General features: G+C 35.6%; 1 long non-coding RNA gene across 1 annotated transcript; it reads left to right on the top strand.

The window, feature by feature from the left end:
* The first annotated feature begins 9,605 nt into the window (after positions 1-9,605).
* LOC138692210 (uncharacterized) lies at positions 9,606-16,981 on the top strand. The gene is made up of 3 exons (XR_011330030.1): positions 9,606-9,699; positions 13,488-13,617; positions 14,256-16,981. It is a non-coding gene; the product is annotated as an uncharacterized lncRNA (long non-coding RNA).
* Positions 16,982-24,141: the final 7,160 nt, after the last annotated feature.

The raw sequence follows: 24,141 nt of genomic DNA, 5'->3' as shown, positions 1-24,141 counted from the left end.
CCTGAATTGTGAGATGTGCGCAGACGCGAAAGTATTGATTTTTCCCGAAGCCGAATGTCATTGACCTTGATATAACGTAGAGAAATCTTGATATAACCTGGAAATTGATTTAGAATTGAAAAACGAGGTGACAAATTGAATTTACTTGAATATTATTTACAATTAACGCTAATTATTATAGTAACAGAACATAACCTTCTGCGACAGTATTGGATTTCCAGCCTTCATGACTTTTTGCTAATTGTCTTTCGATTGCATATCCCAGAATAATCGATACTTGCGGTTTTATAATGGTACAAAGGTGATTTGTCATAGGCTGAACACCTGAACTTTAATGAATAGGTGTACTTTAATGAGGTGCATTAAAGAGCTACTACCAGGTGTATAATTACTATATTTCGGCATGGTCGAGCATAATAGTACATTATGCAACGAGCCTATAATGATAGTAATTAAGAAGCGAGTATGGATGTTTATGAAACTCGCTTGCGCTCGTTTCATAATTTTCATACGAGCTTCTTAATTACCATTATAGGCGAGTTTCATACGACTTTTTATGCTCGACCATATTTCTAACTAGAAATTACAGTATTCAGATGTACACATTTTATTTGTATCTGACAAGATCGGAAGTGACCTTGTTCTAGGTCGTGAATTGTGAGATGTGCGCAGACGCGAAAGTATTGATTTTTTCCGAGGAACAATAATGTCATTGACCTTGTGTAATCCGTTAAACTTGGTATAACTTTGATTACTGAATTCGACATTGAAAAACGAGATGACAGATTGAATTTATTTGAACATTATTTACAATTAACGCTAATTATTATAGTAACAGAACATAACCTTCTGCGACAGTATTGGATTTCCAGCCTCCGTGACTTTTCGCTAATTCTCTTTCGATTGCATATCCGAGAATAATCGATACTTGCAGTTTTATAACGGTACAAAGCTGACTCGTTATTGGCTGAACACCTGTAAGCTGAGTTGTCATTGGCTGAAAACACCTGAACTTTAATGAGTAGGTGTACTTTAATGACATGCGTTAAAGGACTGCTACCAGGTGTATAATTACTATATTTCGGCATGGTCGAGCATAAAATGATTTAAAGAGAAATGCTATTTTTCGCAGAAACTGCCAATCTTCGCGTACATTCGCGACAAGTTAACTGTCCTAAATTAGTCACACATTTATAATAAAATGTGTATATACTTCTTAATGCAGCTCTCTGTCACATTTCGCGTTTTTCGCTGAGAATTATTGAAAATGTCCACAGTAGGCAGTCTAAGCTATTTTGCCCAGAAAAACATGCACGAAAATATCGGGGAAACTTTAATAATTGTTCCAGGTGCCCTACTATCGCCCAGACTTTGTGTGATCGGTAATGCAGATACGATCTGTGTCGTGTGACGCAACTAATCTCGCGTGTGGGATGCGGAGGTGGCTTTGCCCTCATGTAGACTGTACCTTTCAGTAACACTCCATCAGCCTTCTCAACACGCCGGTTGAACTCCGACCCCTGATCCGACGCGAGATATGAGGATCATCATGCTACGTGCATACCTTTTCACACCTGCAACTTGTCTGTCGGAACAATAGGGGTCAACACACCGCCCCCCTCGCTACAATTCATCCGAGGCGACAATAGTAACACAGTATTAGTATCAGCGCCTTAATGGATTGCTGTCAAGGGCGAAGAAGAAGAAGAAGAAGAGCAGCAAAAAAATGGGCACTCCGAGACTCATTTTAATACTATTAACACAGAACGAAACGCCGGTCGGCTGAAATATGCAGGATGCAAGTATGCACACTAGCATTGAAGCTGGGAGAACGTGGAGTCATTGCGATGACGACACCGAAATTCAATTGGAAGAAATGTTTAAATGTACGTTATTAACTTTCTTCCATCCACGAAGAGAGACACTTACAATAACAATAATAATAATAATAATAATAATAATAATAATAATAATAATAATAATAATAACAATAATAATAATATTCCCAAGAAATTACTTCGATTAATTAAAATGTGTCTCACTGAAACGTACAGCCCACACCTGTGGAGTAACGGTCAGCGCGTCTGGCCGCGAAACAAGGTGGCCCGGGTTCGAATCCCGGTCGGGGCAAGTTACCTGGTTGAGGTTTTTTCCGGGGTTTTCCCTCAACCCAATACGAGCAAATGCTGGGTAACTTTCGGTGCTGGACCCCGGACTCATTTCACCGGCATTATCACCTTCATATCATTCAGACGCTAAATAACCTAGATGTTGATACAGCGTCGTAAAATAACCCAATAAAAAAAAACGTACAGCAGAGTCCGTATATCAGGGACTGGAATGCTTTACCTGCAGACTTACTAAAGGCTTTACCAACAACCAAAAATGTATTTAAAAATAGGCTTAAGGACTTTACTAACAGACGGTAGTATATTATACACACTACTTAAAGGGTTCGATCCCAGGTGGTGACAGGATTTTTTCTCGTTGCCAAACTTTCAGAACGGCCCCGAGGTTCACTCAGCCTCCTATAAAATTGAGTACCGGGTCTTTCCCGGGGGTAAAAGGCGGTCAGAGCGTGGTGCCAACCACACCACCTCATTCTAGTGCCGAGGTCATGGAAAGCATGGGGCTCTACCTCCATGCCCCCCAAGTGCCTTCATGGGATGTTACGGGGTTACCTTTACTTTTACTTAAAGGGTGTAATTGATATCTTATTATTTGAAGTGTTCCATCAGTGAGGAAGTGTGTAGTGTCAGTGAAGTCTATTGTGTAAGTGAAACGTGTTTCTGTCAGTGAAGCTTTATAGTTTATAGTGGCAGTGCAAAGTATTGAACAGTGAAATGTTTTTGAAGTGTTAGTGAAATCAGGATAGAATCAGTGAAATGTGTCGTAGTTCCAGTGCAGTGAGTGAGTTGACAGCGAAATTAGTGTAATGTTGAAAGGTACTTGTGCAGATATGAACATATCATACTCGTAGGTTTTTCGAACATAGGGTTAAGATACAAATTAGATTTATTTTAAATGTTATTTTAAGTGACCATGCTTCATTTAATTTAGGATGTTCCCTGTTATTATTATTATTATTGTTAGTACTAATTATTAGTATTATTATTAATTGTATTTTTAATTAATAAGTTTATTATTGTCATTATTGAGTGTAATTAGTTACCACTGCCACCGGGCATATACCCATTGCAGTGTGAATAAATACATAAATACACATACATACATACATACATACATACGTACGTATAGATCAGTTTCTGTCAGATGCATTTCCAATTCACTGCGGGCTAAAGCAAGGAGATGCACTATCACCTTTACTTTTTAACTTTGCTCTAGAGTATGGCATTAGGAAAGTCCAGGATAACACAGAGGGTTTGGAATTGAACGGGTTACATTAGCGGTTTGTCTATGCGGATGACGTGAATATGTTAGGAGAAAATCCACAAACGATTACGGAAAATACGGAAATTTTACTGGAAGCAAGTAAAGAGATAGGTTTGGACGTAAATCCCGAAAAGATAAAGTATATGATTATGTCTCGTGACGAGAATATTGTACGAAATGGAAATATAAAAATTGGAGATTTATCTTTTGAAGAGGTGGAAAAATTCAAATACCTGGGAGCAACAGTAACAAATATAAATGATACTCGCGAGGAAATTAAACACAGAATAAATATGGGAAATGCCTGTTATTATTCGGTTGAGAAGCTTTTATCATCCAGTCTGCTGTCAAAAAATCTGAAAGTTAGAATTTATAAAACAGTTATATTACCGATTGTTCTTTATGGTTGTGAAACTTGGACTCTCACTTTGAGAGACGAACACAGGTTAAGGGTGTTTGAGAATAAGGTGCTTAGGAAAATATTTGGGGTTAAGCGGGATGAAGTTACAGGAGAATGGAGAAAGTTACACAACGCAGAACTGCACGCATTGTATTCTTCACCTGACATAATTAGGAACATTAAATCCAGACGTTTGAGATGGGCAGGGCATGTAGCACGTATGAGCGAATCCAGAAATGCATATAGAGTGTTAGTTGGAAGGCCGGTGGGGAGACCGAGACGTAGATAGGAAGACAATATTAAAATGAATTTGAGGGAGGTGGGATATGTTGATAGAGACTGGATTAATCTTGCTCAGGATAGGGACCAATGCAATGGCGGGCTTATGTGAGGGCGGCAATGAACCTCCGGGTTCCTTAAACGCCAGTAAGTAAATATAATAATAATAATAATCGAATCCGTAACAGACCACATGGTCTAATACATATTTGGAAGAAGAAGAAAGAGAGGAGGAAGAAGAAGAAGAAGATGATGATGATGATGATGATTATGTTGAAGAATAATTGAATCCTTCAGGCAACTATAATTTTACTCCACTTAAAATTATATTTCCAGTGATGAAGAAATGGAGATGCTATCTTTAATATTTCACGGGTAATATTTATCTAACAAGGGAACGTCCAGCACTGGAAGGTTGGGTAGGACCTTCAAATTTTGTACACTCAAAGGTAATGGGTTCATACCCCATTTATAGAGGAAATACTCTCTTCTCTAATGACCAACATTTCAACAAAAATCTTCTTATTAACAACTCGCATTTATAACAAATTTTCTGCGATTTTTTTTTCTTCGAAATCGGTGTATAAGATTGTTAAATAGTATTTGCGATATTAGTAGTAGTTTGGTAATTCGGAAGCCCTGATGTTGTTGCTCGGAAGAAGGCAAGCTCTGTGTAGTATCTGTGTCGGGAGGCAATGGCGTAAGTACGCAGTATGGCATCCAACATAGCTATAGAGCTGTAGGTTTAATTTGAGAGAAATTGAATACCATACTAGTCTAATAAAATTGTTCACGTGATGGAATCTTTCACCATATACTGTACACGAGCTATTACTAACTTGAATTAAATTACGTTAATCAATTAAAGAAAATCTGAAGTTGCTATGGAAATACTGCTTAATTATTAGTTATTCCTTTTTATGTTCCAAAGAGAGAGGGTTACATCGAAACATAATTCCTAAAATAAAGGCAAGTTATCAATTTGCCTTGTTAGTAAATGAATTGAAAATTTACGTCGTGCAGTCCTTAAAATATGGCTAAAAGTATTGAAAATTACATTAGATTATTAAAAGAAAGTGTTTATTCTATTTACATAATTATTAAATTTATTTTACGTTCAGCGCAAGGGGCATAATATGAAAGATATAATACATAGTAATTGTTCAGTCATAGAATAAATTGATTTCTACAAATTCATCATCTAACATAATTTCTCCTGAACTTTGTACCATTCTAGCGTATGTTCTTATGGACAACAGTTTAAATCACTGGTTCTGGACATAAAAAGTGAGTCCGTTACGGTTAAAAATATACTATATAGAATACAGTAACAACAGTTTTATTTGCTGTGCGTGGTGCAATAGGAATTTGTGCTTTCATCACTGCATGAACAATTCACAGTTTTCTTGTGTTTATGTTCAGTGAGATTGTAGTGTCTATAGACAACCAGAGAGGGTGGAAGGACTGATTAAGAGAAATAAAGAAGGGCTAGGGACAGGTTTTAAGAAAGTCGAACCTGTATCGTTAGGTTTATATTGTATTTGTGTACTTATTGTAAAATATACTATTATAGGTTCAATTTGTGAACCATTAGACACACCTTACCAATTCAATGTACTATGAGTTTGTTTAACCCTGCGTTTACAGACGTTCAGTTTCAGCCCTATTTGCCCTTCGTCTCTGGACAACGCTACACTAAAAAATCTCTGCAACTACTAGATTCACAGCGATATTAGGAACATCGTTTTAATACCTTGGATATTATTTTAGTAACTTTTTTAGCACTACATCTTACATTAATAAGACGTATCAGTGTGCACAATTTGAAGGTCCTACGCAATGTTGAACGTTCCCTTGTAAGAGTTGACTGCCGGAAAAGTAGTGTATCTATTTATTTATTTATTTAACTAGCTAGTAGTGAGTAAAAATTTAATTTATAAAACAAAAATGTTTCTAGCCACTACGTAAGAGCCAGGCTCGTGTACGGTGTGGTCTTAGCCAATAATATAACATAAAATTTACAAGGACAATTTACTAAATACAGTAAGTAACTTAATTCAAACCAATAAATACAACACAAGAGCAAGAATAAAGAAGAAAGAGAAAAAGAGAGAAAAATACACATTTAATATAAATTGACAATCCGACAGAAGTCAGTGATATTCAATAAAAACATGAATATAGTCGACAGAAATAAAAGGTAAAAAAATACACACATTTGTTAATATTATATATCATGGATAATTTTACAAATTTCTTTTTTAAAAGCTTCAATTTTAAAATATTTCAAATTTGGAAAATGGTTTATAATTTTATTATAAAGTCTTGGGACGAAACTAGCACCATGTTTAAGAGCTGCACTTGTATGACATTTAGGCTCAATTAATGGGAAAGTAGGCTTTTGTCTTCGAGTACGATATTCATGTCGATTAGATTTATGTTCTATTTGATTTCTGTGGTACTAAGTTAGTAACCTATATTTATAATTTTCTTCAATAGGCAATATATTAAAATCTGTATAAATTAAATTTGTTGGGTAATCCATATTTTTGGTCAGACAAATTTTTATTAATCTTCTGTGTAATAAAATTAATGGATTAAGTACAGATGATACTACTCCACCCCAATTTACTCGTATTATATCACATTGTATTAATGATTGTACCAAAGCTAAAAATATCATTCTCAATGCTCCTTAGTAATAAAATTTCGAAATATTATGAATTTATAAATTGTCTTTCTTATACTTGTACACATGAAATCAATTTGATTATCCCAACGTAAATGCTGGTCTATAATAATATGGAAGGTGTTAGATGTGGGCAATTACAATAATTATTTGTTAATTCATTACACGTAATATTATGTATTACTAAGTGATAATTATACTTAGGTCGAGGTAAACCATTCATTGTTAAAGAAAATGGAATATAGGTGGTTTTATTAGTATTTAAATATCTATTACGTTCAATATTTAATATGATGAAAGTTATTGCAAAGAGGAAGCTGATATTCTGCAGAAATGAACTCCTGTATTCATTTGATTTTGTAGACTAATACAAGGTGGGTCGAAAGTCGCTTTTCCCAATATTCTTTTTTCATACTTGCACACATGCTGCACGTATACAGATGACATATCTTGAACAAACGATTAGCTACCGTAATAAGTGATGGGTTGAAAACCATGTTCGTGTGTCAACTGTTTTTCCGATGTCATGTCTTGTTATCGTTGTTGTTTTGTTTTATTGTGTTGGGTTGCGTCTCTATGCAACAACTGATAGTTTCTTCTTCTTCGATCAGTCATTCGTGAAAATCGATGAAAATCGTGAGTTATGTTCTCCCATTTGTAAATCATTGTCTGAACGTTGTGAATTGTGTATCGAGGAACAGGGTCTCCATTTTGAACAAAATGTGTCAAGGAATTTTTAGTCAAATGTAAAATTGAATGTAATTAAATGTAAGGAAGTTTTGGGGAAAGCGACTTTTAACCCACTAGGTATGTTATTCTAAATTAACAAAATGCGATTTTTTGCTGTCCGATTTGACATACTGCTACTGATGACGTATCCTTGACAATTTTATAAGAATTCCAGTGTTTATAATTAATATTGATATAATTAATTTTTTATTTTTATATACATTCCCCACTCTAAAAGTTTCCCACACTACATACGCTATTTATTGTATGCCAGTATTAAAATCTTACTTTTGACACAAAGTGTGTAATTGCAATACATTCCTAGTATGATATTGTAACAACAAAGTGACGCAGAATTTCTTGCGTACAGATAGTTTTATTCATTACGCAGGTCAGATAATCTGTACTTAATAGCTACTAATAATAATCTTTATTAAACACGGTGATATTTATGTACATTTTATTCAATTGTCGGTTTCTGGTTTAATTATGTAAATCCTACTTAATTGTAATTTAATACTAATATGTATACTTATGTGTTTATTTTTATTTTTACTGTGTACATTTTTTATTGAATTATCGGCTTCTTTTTTTATGTGATTTGTATTTGATTCTAACAACATTAATATGTATTCCATTATGTTTATTTTTATTTTATGACGTAAATTTTATGTAAGTACCTCTTTTGATCTCATTATGTACCTAAATTGTATCAGTATGTAATTACTTAATTCCGATCCAGTTTTATGTTCAACTGTGTAAGCAAGTTTTAATCCTGGATGAGTGTAAGAGAAGGCCTTACGGCCTTAACTCTGCCAGGTTAAATAAAGCCATTATTATTATTATTATTATTATTATTATTATTATTATTATTATATGTGACACCATTCATAGAACATTAAGACAGAAAACAAGGAAGGATACAAGATTTAAATTTTACAACACAATGGCGGTAAAATAAATAAATAAATAGGTAAATAGATAAATAGATAAATAAATAAATAAATAAATGAATGAATCAATGAATATATGAATGAATCAATTAATAAATGAATGAATCAATGAATAAATGAATAAGTAAATAAATAAATAAATAAATTGAATTAAGTAATTGATTAATTAATAAGTAAATAAATAAATAAACAAGCGAATGAATGAATAAATGAATAATTTAATAAATAAATAAAATTAATTAATTAATTAATTAATTAATAAATTTAATAATAATAATAATAATAATAATAATAATAATAATCCGTGGCGCTACAGGCCGTGAAGGGCCTAGACCGACCAGCCGGCTGCTGGCCTCACGCCCACATACCGAAGCAGAGGTGGACGATCATCCAACCAGAATGGAGGTATCGTGTGGTTAGCACGATGATCCCCCCAGCCGTTAAAGCTGGTATTCGCAACCGGATTTCGCTACCTATCGTAGCTCCCCAAGTGCATCACGATGCTGGGTGGGCACCGGTCCCATACACTGGCCGAAATTTCATGAGAAAATTTCTTCCCCCATGAGGACTCGAACCAGCGCGCATTCCGTAACGCGAGTCCTAGGCGGGATGCCTTAGACCGCGACGCCACGGCGCGGGACTAATTAAATAAATAAAATAAAATAAAATAAATAAATAAATAAATAAATGAATATTCATATAGCTCATAAAACTATTTATAAACTCAATAGTATAATATAAAACAAACTAAGACAAATTGCCTAATAATTGATCATGATATGCTAAACTGCCAGACATGGAAACAGAAATATGCACCCCTAACCAAACGAAATTTCTAGATAAGATACAACGGAATTCAAACACAACGGAAGTACGTCAGACCAATATGCCACACATTTAACAGAGAACGGCCATGATCTAAGGAATATCAATGAGACACCACAAATCTTAACAGTACGTAGTAGTAACCATTGCTTAAATACAGCAGAGAAATGTTATATCGTAACATAATATATTACAAGCAAGATAAAATTATTATAATTTATTAATTATTATCCAATATATATAAACCGCTGTACAACATAGTATAACACCGCACAAAAAAATAGTCCCACACACACACAACACCGATCCGTAGTATAACACCGCAAAATAGTTCCACAAACGATCCCAACCCTTACGGTCATTTCGTGTAACGCTCTTGACATAGGAAGTTCAGCTGAGAACGGGACGATCCTTGGACTGACTCACACGGGGTAAGTCTAACGTTTAGTACGCTATTTCATATTACAACAAAATTATTATTAAATATGAAAGAAGATATTTCGTAGAAGCAGTATACTGGGTAGAAAGGCAAACCACAAAGTATATCTTAATGACATTATGGTGAAGATGCTACGATGTATGCTAAAGAATACAAAAAAGAAGGGACTTTGTTATTTTTGAAAATATTAGTAGTAATTAAGACATGCATAGAAATATGTGAAGTGTACATATTTCGGTAATTGGATAAATGTTATTTTTTCATTAACTTATCCTCCTCAGAAGTACTACTTGTTTTCTTTGTGTGTTTGCTTTTAATGTGTCTCTTTCTGGTTGGAGTTTGTACAGGGACATCATTTTATTTTTACTTCAATTTTTATTGTACCCGAGTTTTTGAATGTACTTCACTCCCACCCCCTCTACTAGTGAACTTCCAACTGTTCACCACATAGAACCAAGCGTAGGCCTATACAGTCAAAGTAGCAAGGTCGAAGTAAACACAAACAATATTGAAATAGTTAGTATAGTATGTTCCAGAAATATTTTCGCGTTTTCCAGTGACGAAAGTGCTTTCAATTTTGAATCATATTTTAGCACAGGTACTGTCGTCCGTTTGCCTACGTCGCATCCCGATTTCCCTCACCCGCAACTGTTTAAAATAACTTAAATAAAATAATTAACTGTCACGTGATTTCTCCCTTTCTACGATCCTGCGACATAACCACTTGGATTGACAGTAGATAGCATGTCTGAGTAATGTTATTTGTGCGATTGAATTTACAGTACTTAAGGTACTCTTTTATATAATAGGTGTAGAATTATTTCAACGTGAGTTACTAGTAATTGGAATTAGTCTGTAGTGCGATAATATGCACAAAAGAGCAGAACCCTGTATCTAAATGAACGGCCACCATTTAAAAAAATGTTTAAATATTCATATTATAATTACTTTTAAATTTAACTTCATTCTCTTATATTGTACAGTACGCTAATGTGCTGTAGACAGTATAATATACACTGCATAATGAATACGTCAGATGGATAACTTTACTCAGTTCGTGAGTAAAAACACTTATTGTTAATACTGTAGGTTTTTGTTTAATCAAAATACAGTAATGAAAATTATCAAACTCAAAATTACGATATCTCCTAGTTTACGTAAATGGATGAACTACTTTCCTTCCCTCCTATACTTAATAAAGTGATGTTTGTATTTTATGCCAGAATCATCGAACTTCAATCGTGGAACGGGTTAGCAAACTGTGTTTCCGGCTCTGAAACATTAATCCAAAGGTATAGCCAGGTTAATATTAAAAATGTTAGTAAAAATAAAATGATGTCCCTGTATAAGCATAAGTTGGATATGGCTAATGGATTACTTTATTAGACGGAATGTATAATTAAATTTGGATCAATTCTCAGCTAAGTCAGAAGTTTCACTGCTCTTAATTCAATTCTTAATCACATGCATTTAATTAATGAGCACAGAACTTAAAAATCTGAAACCAAAGCTATTGGTGATCGTACATTTTACGTCTTTTGACACGGAAAATGGCCGCTCTCTTATTGCGTGAATTTGTGTGTCGTTTCGGTTAATGCGAGATTCACACAGAGAAATATTAACCATCGAAGTCTTTGAAAGAAGACAAATCTTAAAATGAATACTCCTTTTTTGATAACCTGTATTTCATGAGTGGGTGGTTTTCGAGTAAATTTAATGTAGACTTAAGGACAACTAAACATTTTAAAATTAGAGGAGGTTGCAACGTTGTAACGTTGAGGGGTGGTTGGTTGGGGTCGATCATTCGGCAGACAAACCTGAGTTCGTTTCCTTGTAGATAGATTTATTCGTTCCATAATATTCTTACATTTGCTTTATAGCATAGAATAAAGAACATGTTCAATTCTTACGTTTAACAATAAAATGCAATACATATAAAATGCAGATGTGAAATATGTACAGAATTAATACCTTAATAACAATAATATTTTATACAATGTAATATGTTTACCATTTAATAGTATTATAATATTTACACAGTACTGTGAAATGTCAAGAATTCATCTACAGAATAGAAAGTGTGAGATATTAAGTAATTTTTTAGTTTTACCTTAAATAATGCAGGGTTTTGGCTATGATTCTTAATGTCTTCAGGAAGACTATTGAACATTTTTATCGCCATGTAACGTACTCCCCTTTGAAAGCATGATAAATTTGATGGCGTATGAAAATTATTCCTTCTGCGGGTATTTATACTATGTATGGCTGAGTTAGTTGGAAAATTTTCTTTATTACATAAGAGGAAATTTATTGTAGAGTATTATGTATTGATTTGTTAAGGTTAGAATCTTTAATTTTTAAAAAAATAATCTACATGATTCTCTAGCCTTTGCTCAAACTATTATTCTAATGGCTCTTCTTTTTTGTAATAAGAATATATTTTTAATATCTGCAGAATTTCCCCAATATATTCCGTAGGACATAATGGAATGAAAATAGGCATCATTGCGTATTTGAGTGTATCAGATAATGCCACGATCTTCAAAAGGCGAATATCCTGATATGATATTTACTGCGAAACACTATGTAGTCTCCGTGCAGCTAGTACCCTTTATGGAGAGAGATATCCCGAGAGAATTATCCCAAATCCAGAGACGTTCATCGCAGTCTGTCGGGTGTCCGTGATGCAGGCAGTGTTGTTCCAGGGTATCGTAACCGTGGGCGACAACACCCTAAAGAAATAATCGACAAAGAGAAGGATATCTTAAATTTTGTGGAAGAAATCCCTGGATGCTGCAGTTGCGATATTACTCGAGAGCTTGGGACTTCCCATTGGACTTGGAACGTTTAAGGGGTTGGGTACAGCTTACAGCAGTAAAATATCGGAAATATTCAACATTCTTTCACTACTATATCCTGTACACTAACGAAAATCAGATGTGTAAAACGCTGTTCGTCTGCTATATGAACAAAATATTTTTAAGATTAAAAAAAATATAATAATAATAATAATAATAATAATCCGTGGCGCTACACCCGTGAAGGGCCTAGACCGACCAGCCGGCTGCTGGCCTCACGCCCACATGCCGAAGCAGAGGTGGACGATCATCCAACCAGAATGGAGGTATCGTGTGGTTAGCACGATGATCCCCCAAGCCGTTATAGCTGGTATTCGCAACCGGATTTCGCTACCTATTGTAGCTCCCCAAGTGCATCACGATGCTGGGTGGGCACCGGTCCCATACACTGGCCGAAATTTCATGAGAAAATTTCTTCCCCCATGAGGAATCGAACCAGCGCGCATTCCGTAACGCGAGTCCTAGGCGGGATGCCTTAGACCGCGACGCCACGGCGCGGGACTATATATATATATATATATATATATATATATATATTTTTTTTTTTTTTTTCAAAATTCAGTTCACTGTGCAGGGATGAAGCGTTTCTTACATAATCAAAAACCTCCAAGGTCAATGTTACTTACGTCCCGCCCACTATAGAGATATAGGCCAATTTTACACATATTTAGTATAACTTGTTGCTTGTTTGACAGGTTTGGTTAGTTTAGGTTTTTGATATAGCCTACCTTGCATATACGATTATAGCGCAAAATTGGCAGTGATAAAAGTGAAATATTCGTTAAGTGGGCGTTGGATACTCTACATTCACCTCATTATTGTACAAGCTACAGTAAAGGAGGAAAAAATGTTGAAAATTTCCAAAAAAATTACTGCTGCAAACTGTACCTAACCCCTTACAGAACACTTTCGTATTTTCCAGGCAGATCGAAATAGCAGAAACGACCCAGGTATCCTCGGAAGAACGCGTCAGAATTGAATGTCAAGCATGTGTAGAAGCGAATGGGGTCCATTTTGAACTTTGCCTCTGAAATGTTCGTGCAATGCTTCAGGTGAGTTTACCAATATTCCTGTTGTGATTTGATGCCTAATGACTCTAGCGTTAAACATCGTTTTTAAGTATCATTAAAGTATGAATAACTATTAATAAGCTAATAGAAATGAACGACTACGTAATATTTTTGTTTATGTTGAAGTTCAAAGACGGATTGTGGGCAACCAGTAGCCTATGTAATGGTTTGTTTAAATTAAAGTTCATTCACAGCCAAGCAATGTTGCCGCTCTGCTGAATGTTTAAACTCAATTATCCAATTAACCATGCATTTCAAAACAAAAAATTATAAAAGGATGATTTTAACCTTTTATATGATAACAATCTCTCTTTAATGGATAAACATGAGAGATACTAAACATTTTTGTTAGTACTCTTGCTTTTCGAGCATTTTCATGTTTCATAAATCCCAAGATTATAAAGTTTGGTAATATCAAAAGTATAAAAGTATTTTTTTTACTGTTAAAAGGCCTACAAAAAGTTCCAATCAATTTCGAAAACCTTAGGTCCAAATATTTTCCGATTGGCCCTGGAACGACTCTTTTGTTAGTTGCTCAAAGTAATAAAGATTCAGTTTGTTTACATCTACTGCATGTTGCAGCAGATTTAGTCGCTGATCTTGTTTACTCTTTGCTTCAGTGACTCATGCTGACATTGGTAACCGGCCAGACACGGAAAACAGAGCTCAAGGCATGGACTGTACAAGAGGAATGGGGGTCAAAAGGAGGAAAGCCGGGTGAAAGGAAAGATTCACAGTCCACTGGAGGAAATGGAACAAACCAGGAGATCTAATAGCATGGGTACGCTACCACACAGCTAGGATACAAAACAAGTACAGACTATGTTGGACATGACTTCCCTAAATCTGATTTCTTTTTATCGTTGTTTCAAAAAAATATTGCTTACGTAGAACAGAAGAATTGGCATTGTAAAGTGTCAAGGAAGAGTACAGTACAGTCCAATATAGACCAACAATATAGGAGAGTCTTATGTAATATTATAGACCTGACTGCATAGAACAATATAAACAAAAAAAACTTGCAATTATTCGGGACAGTGTTTCTGGAGTGCCACAAACGATTACATGGAATACTAGGAACGAATACAAGCAAAAGTGTAGCCGATAACACTAGCTATGATGTGGGCGAGACTGCATGGAATACTGCAGGAGCGACTGCATGGATTACTAGGCGCGAATACAAGTTATAGAGTAGGCGATAACACTAGCTATGATGTGGGCGAGACTGCATGGAATACTGCAGGAGCGACTGCATGGATTACTAGGCGCGAATACAAGCTATAGAGTAGCCGATAACACTAGCTAAGATGTGGGCGAGACTGCATGGATTACTAGGCGCGAATACAAGCTATAGAGTAGGCGATAACACTAGCTACGATGTGGGCGAGACTGCATGGATTTCTAGGCGCGAATACAAGATATAGAGTAGGCGATGACACTAGCTACGATGTGGGCGAGACTGCATGGATTTCTAGGCGCGAATACAAGCTATAGAGTAGGCGATGACACTAGCTATGATGTGGGCGAGACTGCATGGATTTCTAGGCGCGAATACAAGCTATAGAGTAGGCGATAACACTAGCTAAGATGTGGGCGAGACTGCATGGATTACTAGGCGCGAATACAAGCTATAGAGTAGGCGATAACACTAGCTATGATGTGGGCAGGACTGCATGGATTACTAGGCGCGAATACAAGCTATAGAGTAGCCGATAACACTAGCTAAGATGTGGGCGAGACTGCATGGATTACTAGGCGCGAATACAAGCTATAGAGTAGGCGATAACACTAGCTAAGATGTGGGCGAGACTGCATGGATTACTAGGCGCGAATACAAGCTATAGAGTAGGCGATAACACTAGCTATGATGTGGGCGAGACTGCATGGATTGCTAGGCGCGAATACAAGCTATAGAGTAGGCGATAACACTAGCTATGATGTGGGTGAGACTGCATGGATTACTAGGCGCGAATACAAGCTATAGAGTAGCCGATAACACTAGCTAAGATGTGGGCGAGACTGCATGGATTACTAGGCGCGAATACAAGCTATAGAGTAGGCGATAACACTAGCTATGATGTGGGCGAGACTGCATGGATTACTAGGCGCGAATACAAGCTATAGAGTAGGCGATAACACTAGCTATGATGTGGGCGAGACTGCATGGATTACTAGGCGCGAATACAAGCTATAGAGTAGCCGATAACACTAGCTAAGATGTGGGCGAGACTGCATGGATTACTAGGCGCGAATACAAGCTATAGAGTAGGCGATAACACTAGCTAAGATGTGGGCGAGACTGCATGGATTACTAGGCGCGAATACAAGCTATAGAGTAGGCGATAACACTAGCTAAGATGTGGGCGAGACTGCATGGATTACTAGGCGCGAATACAAGCTATAGAGTAGGCGATAACACTAGCTATGATGTGGGCGAGACTGCGTGGATTACTAGGCGCGAATACAAGCTATAGAGTAGGCGATAACACTAGCTACGATGTGGGCGAGACTGCATGGATTTCTAGGCGCGAATACAAGCTATAGTGTAGGCGATAACACTAGCTATGATGTGGGCGAGACTGCATGGATTTCTAGGCGCGAATACAAGCTATAGAGTAGGCGATGACACTAGCTACGATGTGGGCGAGACTGCATGGAATACTGCAGGAGCGACTACATGGATTATTAGGCGCGAATACAAGCTATAGAGTAGGCGATAACACTAGCTATGATGTGGGGGAAGTCTGCATTGAGTGCTAGGCGCGTGTACAAGCACTAAATTAGGCGGTGACACTAGCTAGTAGCTATGATGTGGGCGATTCTGCATTGGATGTTGGTGGAGCGACTAAATAGGGTCACTGTTCATTGAATAAGAAATTCGTATGGTTATATTAGGAATTATAACACATTTGTGGACATATAGAGTAGAAATAGCCTTAAATTATTCATTTCTGTTGAAACTAAAGTGTACAGTTGTCAAAAAAAAAAAAAAAAAAAAAAAAGTCGCCGCACTCGTGAACGGCGAATATTTTCTAAGTCCACTTCGGGTCACGGCGATGTTACACGATGCATGTGCTTGTAGAAGCAGTTCCGGAACTGAAATAATGCCATATATGTCTCGTAGACCAGCGGTAGAGTGCTCGCTTAATGATTCGAAGGTTGTGAGTTCGGACCTTATTCAAGTTTTCATTTTATTTTTTAATCGTTCTTTAGCGATATAAATATTATTCAAATTATTATTCATATTCTTTTATCGTTTTCCATAGATATAAATAATATTCAAATAATCATTTATATTCTGTTATCGTTCTTTAGCATATAAATAATATTCAAATTATCATTTGTATTCTCTTGTCATTCTTAAGCCATATAAATAATATAAATTTAATGTTCGGTTTGAAACAATACAACAGCCTAATACGAGTGTTTTTACTTATGTTGTTATATTATTACATTATACTATCCTGTAACATAATAAATTGAAAAATAGTCGGGAGGATTTGAACCTGATACGTTAATATTTGAATTCCGACTTTCCTGACGTCCGACGTTTCTACATTCTTCCGACTGAGGTATGTCATATTCATGGTATTAACGCAACGCATTTTCAGAAACAGAACAACTGAACATTCATTTAGATTATATTTTGAATATTTAATAATGATATAAAGAGGTTACTTTTATTACAATAATATTTGTAGTTGCAATGCCAGCTGCAACAGCAACAGTAGTATTTGTAACTATAACCAAAACAATGATTAAGGACGTATTGTGTGGATACTGTTCAATGCAGATCTTTCGAAAACAAATTTACGACACTGAGGTCGAGATTATGAATTATTATTTTTTAAACCTTGGACTTCATGTTTGAAAATGATATAATTATTAATAAGACTATAACAAGTATTTATATTATTATTTCCTAATTGAAGAATATATATTTTTAGTATAGTGAATGTTTCGCTGTTATTTTAAGACCTAGTTAGAGGCTAAGTCTCTGACGAAACCACGACGCCATTTCTGCCTGCGACTTAGACTGACATGGCTCCACAAAGAGGTGCAGGAACGAAAGAAAGTGTAATACGGGCTGTGGTTCACCTTGGTTTTTCGGCATCCGAGGCAGATAGGTGTTTCAACGTTTCAGAAACGACAGTCCGGAGATGGGTGCAAAATTATCAACTTTCGGTAATTTTTGGCCGAAAAGCTGGGAGTGGTAGAAGGAAAATTTCAACACCACAACAGAACGCCAGATTAGTGGCAGAAGTTGAAAGGAATCCCTTTCATACCGCTGCTACTTTGAAGGCAGTTGTTAATTTCCCTGGCCACGACCAGACCGTGAGAAATCGTTTAAGGGCCGCCAATTTGAGATCTCGACGTGCCATTCCTAGGGAAGTTCATAAGAAAGAGCATATAGAGGAGCGTTTAGTCTTTGTAGTGGGAAATGGTGATCGGGATTGGAAAAGGGTAATGTTTTCTGATGAAGTCACCTTTTCTACTACAAAGGAAGGACCCACTCTTGTATATCGTCCTCCTGGTACCCGATTCGACCACAGATACTCTGCCATGCGTGCCCGCAGTGGTAGAGTATCTGTGTCGTGTTGGAGGTGTATTTCTCTTCTTGGAGTGGGCACAATCCATCGTATTCGCGGGAAATTTAACCAGCACAAATATAAACAGTTGCTGGAACGCTATATGGTTCTTTATGCTAGATTGTTATATCCTGCTGGAATTCTTCAGTTTCAGCAGGATAATCATCCAGTCCACATATCTCAATTGATTCGGGACTGGTTTGCGAGGAGAAAGTATATCTAATTGATAGACTGGCCTCGTCGCTCTCCAGACTTGAACCCTTTGGAGAATATGTGGGCACAAGTAAAGAAGCATATGCGGAAAAATTGGCCCAATCCCCCTCCAAGACGTCCTGATGATTTGTGGAAGCTCGTCCAGGATGCCTGGGATGCCATGGCTGAGAACAGTCGGTATTTGAAAACTCTAGTCGATTCCATGCCCACTGGACTGCAAGATGTGATCGATATGGGAGGAAGATGGACTAAATATTGTATCGTGGCTTTTTTTAAACTTTTAATTGGTTTAATTTTTAAGGCAGACGCCTGTAAGTTTGTTTTGTTTATGCCACGAAAGATATTTTTGTTGAGAATATAATCTTTCTTTCCATTTGCAGCCATAATGTCATAATAAATAATGACAAAGTCATGGCATAATGCATTCATGAACCTGATGTTAATTACTAAAACAGTCATAAAAGAAACAGAAGCAATTATATTTTCTCTCTCTCTCCTAAAACAAAAAGCATTAGGTTGTGTTCGAACGCACGACCTTGCGAACACTTGCCCGAAACGCTACAGTTACGCTATAGATTAACACGCAAAAACTTTCATTCTAACTGTAGATTTCAGGCCACGTGGTCCAACAATATGTAACATCGCCTGTCTCCGAATTGTAGCGGAGATACCCGAAGGGAACTTTGTTTCAGAAGAGCGGCCACTTTTTGTTTTGACAACTGTACTTTTTTTTTAATAAAGAACTTATTCACGATTGGATATAATTTTATATTATTGACAAAATATAATTTACTACTATTTTATTATCACAGTCCTTTTGATGATAATTTGTTGCAGTACTTATACAGGGTGGAAGTGAAATAAGTCTACATATTTTCATAGCGAAAATTGTAAAACCGTACTGGTGGAAACTTCATAGTTTTAAGATTTTTTTTTCACAAATGTTCAACACCCTCTTATTCGGTGACTATTGCGAGTAGGATCATGAATTTTCTCCATATCGATAGAAAATCTAATAAAATAATTTATCCTTTTGACGTGTCTCAATAGCATGATGTTTTTCGAGTAAATTTAATTAAAAAATCGCTAATTTCGAGCAACTGAACGCTGCAAACAGATTGCAACGTCGCAGCAAGAGGGGAAGGCTCGCTTACACAGACAGAACCGAGTTCGTTGACCTCTTGTATCTTTATTACTAGAAGAAAAAATACTGTGTTGGCGGCGATGTTGCCAGACTGCTAGAATTTCCAACTTAATTTCTAATTTACGGTGTATTTAGTCACAAAACGCAGTGTAGGTTTTCATTCATTTCAAGTGTACCCTATTGCCCCTTTCAATCTGCAGGGTTATTTCACTTCTACCTCGTATAGTTCATGATCAGTTTATATATTTTTAATTTAATTTGGAGTAATAATTTTACAATATTTTTTTTATCTAAATAGACGATTTAGATGATTTTTATGACTGATATTTCCCAATTTAATTTCTTGCATTCATGTATATAAAGTACAAAATTATTGTACAGACTGCCAGAATTTATAAATTTGTAAAATTTTGTTATTGTATCAGTTCATTCATCTTTGTAATTTGAATATATTACACTTTGGTAAAATATTTTCAAAATAAGATTTCATTAATGGATGTACTATCAATATATTATTTTTATTATTATTATTATTATTATTATTATTATTATTATTATTATTATTATTATTATTATTATTATTAGTATTAGTATTATTTATTTATAACAAGGATTTGTCTCTGGTAAACTAGGGTTCTGTATAAAATTGGAGTAAAATAAAATTTATCCAAACCTGACATTCGTATGTTTTATTCTGTTAGCATGTAGTACGCAATTTGTCGTATGACAATTTCCTTTTGCATAATATAATTTATATAGTATTGTTCGAAATGTATTTTGAATTATTTCAATATGCTTCTCGCATTTAAAGTAAGTCAATCATGATTCCTAAATAAACTTTAACATGCACTTACTTACAAATGGCTTTTAGAAATCTCGAAAGTTAATTGCCGCCCTCACATAAGCCCGCCATCGGTCCCTATCCTGAGCAAGATTAATCCAGTCTATTACATCCCACCTCCCTCAAACCCATTTTAATATTATCCTCCCATCTACTTCTCGACCTCCCCAAAGGTCTTTTCTCCTCGAGCCTTCCAAATATATAAGCATTTCTGGATTCACTCATACGTGTTACATGCCCTGCCCATCTCAAACGTCTAGATTTAATATTCTAATTATGTCAGGTGAAGAATAAAATGCGTGCAGTTCTGTATTCTGTAACTTTCTCCATTCTGCTGTTACTTTATTCCTCTTAGCCCCAAATATTTTTCTAAGCATCTTTATTCTCTAACACTCTTAACATCTGTTCCTCTCTGAGTGAGAGTCCAAGTTTCAAGACCATACAGAACTGGTAATATAATTTACTGAGTGGCGGCTATATGGTATATATAGTATATAGGCATATTACTGAAAACTATAAAACTTACGTATTAATATCAAATATTTTTATAGATATTAATCAACTGGGGTTGGATCTTTTTGATATATTTAATGGCGGTGTGGTGTATTTATATGAGTCATTCTCTCCAGTATTGGCTCGAGAGAGCGCAAAAATTACAGTTCCTAAGAAAAGACCAAAAGCTATTACTTACTGATAAAATAATAGGCCTACATGATTTTGTAGTCTCCCGATCATTTCAGCAAGATCTCTTAGCAGGACAAAATGATTTTACCCTCTACAATTCAAGGTATTTCACGAAACATGCAGCAGCTATACCAAGCTGCTATGTCTAATGTTTGAAAGCATAGCAAACCTGACTTTTTTTTAACTTTCGTCTACAATCCACAATGACCTAAAATAGCTATTGCTTTACTCCCACATGAAAAACCCACTGATCGTCCTGACATTGTTATTTGCGTTTTCGCGTTGGAACCCAACAAACTGACGGTGGATAGGTTCAAGAAAAAGTATTTGGCATAAAAAACCATTCAGAGGGAGTATGTTTCATTATTACGGAAGCAAATAACTTTCAAAATGTCTGGTATTCTTCAATGAAAATAAATCCGAAAAAATTTTATTTGAACGTCTAATGAACTTAGTTCGCAGCATTTGCTGTACAAGCCAATAGTAACAATAATAATACAGTAGAACTTGGTTATAGCGACCTCGTTTTGTACGACACCTCGCCTATAACATCAGATATTCTGTGGTCCAACTAATTCCCCATAAGACATATGCTTACCTACCTTGCTTAATACGACAAACACACGAGAGTCTACCTCGCATATAACGTCGTTTTGAACCTCAGTTTGGAATAAGATTTTCTAAGAACCGAAGTATTTTAAGTAATATTTTGTTAAAATCTGATCCTGACAAATTCTTTACAGTCTCCTTCTGTCACAGACCTCTGGAATGCAGGCGGATTCCCCACCCCATTGTAACCTGCCCGAATTCATACGATATTAGATCAGTTTCGACAGGAAGTTTTCACTAAGTGCACGCATTTTAACGCAGTATGGCCACTAAAAGAAGTGGAGTGACGCTTTAGAAGTCATTAGAATTATGAACATGTTCTATGAAGCTAGGGAAGGGAGCAGTGAAATTGCAACTGAAATTATGAACATAGAACGTTACTTGTATTGGGCAAGTAGAAGACGACAGAGTAAAATGACTGATTACTCCACTTCGAAGTAAAGTAGTTTGTTGAGTACTGAACAAACTGTTTTAATACAGAATACTGTATTTATAATTGTAGGCCTTTGTGTATTTTATTATGTTCATTGTAGGCTTAAAATCAATACATAAATCTAAAATAAGTGTAATTAAGTTTTTTATTTTTCATTTTCCACCTCACTAGATTGATAATGTGAATCTCGGTTACTAGACACTCGTTTATAACAACATAATTTTTAAGGTCCCTTGGATGTCGTTATAACCAAGTTCTACTGTAATAATTAATAATAATAATAATAATAATAATAATAATCATAGGTGCTGGATTATGTATCCAAGTCCCTGTCGACCTGATCACGTCATGCTGTGGTCAGTTCGACCTCTCACACCCCTCAAGCGTTCACACGTCTCACCACGATAATTACTTCCGTGTAAATCCTGGCAGCGCGCTGTATTACCCGGGGCACTCGTGTGTGCTCATCACCCGGCCTAGAGCATCGCCGGCAAATCAGATTCCTCCAGGAAACACATTGCTAACTGTAGGGCGCCAAATATACGAGTAATGCAGAGTGTTTAGTTTTCTTTAAACATCAGTAAATCTCGCCACTTACGAATATTGCCAATTTATATTACTGTTACTGTTGTTGCATGATAATATTAATTTGTTATTGTTATTACGTGATATTTCCTTTGTCAGCATTCACGATCAAGTACCGCTGCTATTATGGGATTGTACTTCAGTTTGTATCTGGTGACCGTTATTGTATTGTATTTATTAACATTCCATGGTATTCATACATTGCTTCACAGCTAGAATATGGAACAAGTTAAAAAACTTGATACTATTATAAAGTCTTAATTTATAGTCAGAATTTAGATGAAAAATATACAGACGAGATTTACAATATAGTCTACTAGTACAAAAAGTTTTAGTATAAATTTCATGAAGCGTTATTGAATATCATGAATTTACCTACAGAATAGAAGGCGTGAGAAATTAGGTACTTCTTTAATTTGGCCCTAAATAATCTTACGTTTTGAGTTTCATTTTTTATATCTATAGGGAGGCTGTTAAAAATATTTACTGTCATATAAAGCACTCCTTTTTGATAGCACGATAGACTTGCCGATGGAGTATGAAAGTCATTTTTTGACGTGTATTTATGCTATGAACTGTTGAATTAGTTACAAAGATTTGACGATTACATACGAGGAAGATTATTAATGAAAAGATATACTGACAAGCCATGGGCATTATTTGTAGTTTTTTGAAAATAGTCCTACACGATTCCCTAGATTTGGCACCTACTATTATTCTAATTACTCTTTTTTGTAATAGAAATATACTGTTACTATCTGTGGAATTTTCCCAGAATATTATTCCAAAACTCATTACCGGGTGGAAGTATGCAAAGTATATTGTTTTTAAGGTATTGATATTTACTATCTTTTGCATAGATCTAATAGCAAAACAAGCTGAATTTAGTTTGGGGGTAATTTCTTTAATATGAATTTTCCAATTTAACACATTATCGATTTTTAAGCCAAGAAATTTGGTTGTTGTTTCTAATAGGGATCTATTGTTAATTATTGCGCTAGAAATTTGCGAGGTTGAATCTGGATAAGTGTTACCGCACAAATCGGTCTGGTGTCTTCGGGCTATAAATCTACACACAGGGATCTCTTGTCCAATGTCACTCAATTTTTTCAGAAAACAGGGGTCATAGTGCAGAAAGGGCTTCAGTTCATCCCCGACTTTGATGAATAAAATGGATTTCACGAAGACGACACATGTTTTCTCATACTTTCAAGCGTTTCGTAACAATTGGGCTCGTTTTGGTGTTGTCATTGGTCTATAATTTGTCTATAAAACACGATAAGTTAAATGCTAACCTCTCTTTTGTAGAAGCCTCTGATAATACAGATAACTTGGCCTGTTCTTTAATTAAATAAACATTATCTATATTACATAATGATGGGTAAATATGTCGGCGAATAAATTTAAT

The sequence above is a fragment of the Periplaneta americana genome, chromosome 16, assembly GCF_040183065.1.
Source record: "Periplaneta americana isolate PAMFEO1 chromosome 16, P.americana_PAMFEO1_priV1, whole genome shotgun sequence".
Classification (NCBI taxonomy): Eukaryota; Metazoa; Arthropoda; class Insecta; order Blattodea; family Blattidae; genus Periplaneta; species Periplaneta americana.
This window is presented reverse-complemented; position numbering and strand designations above follow the sequence as displayed.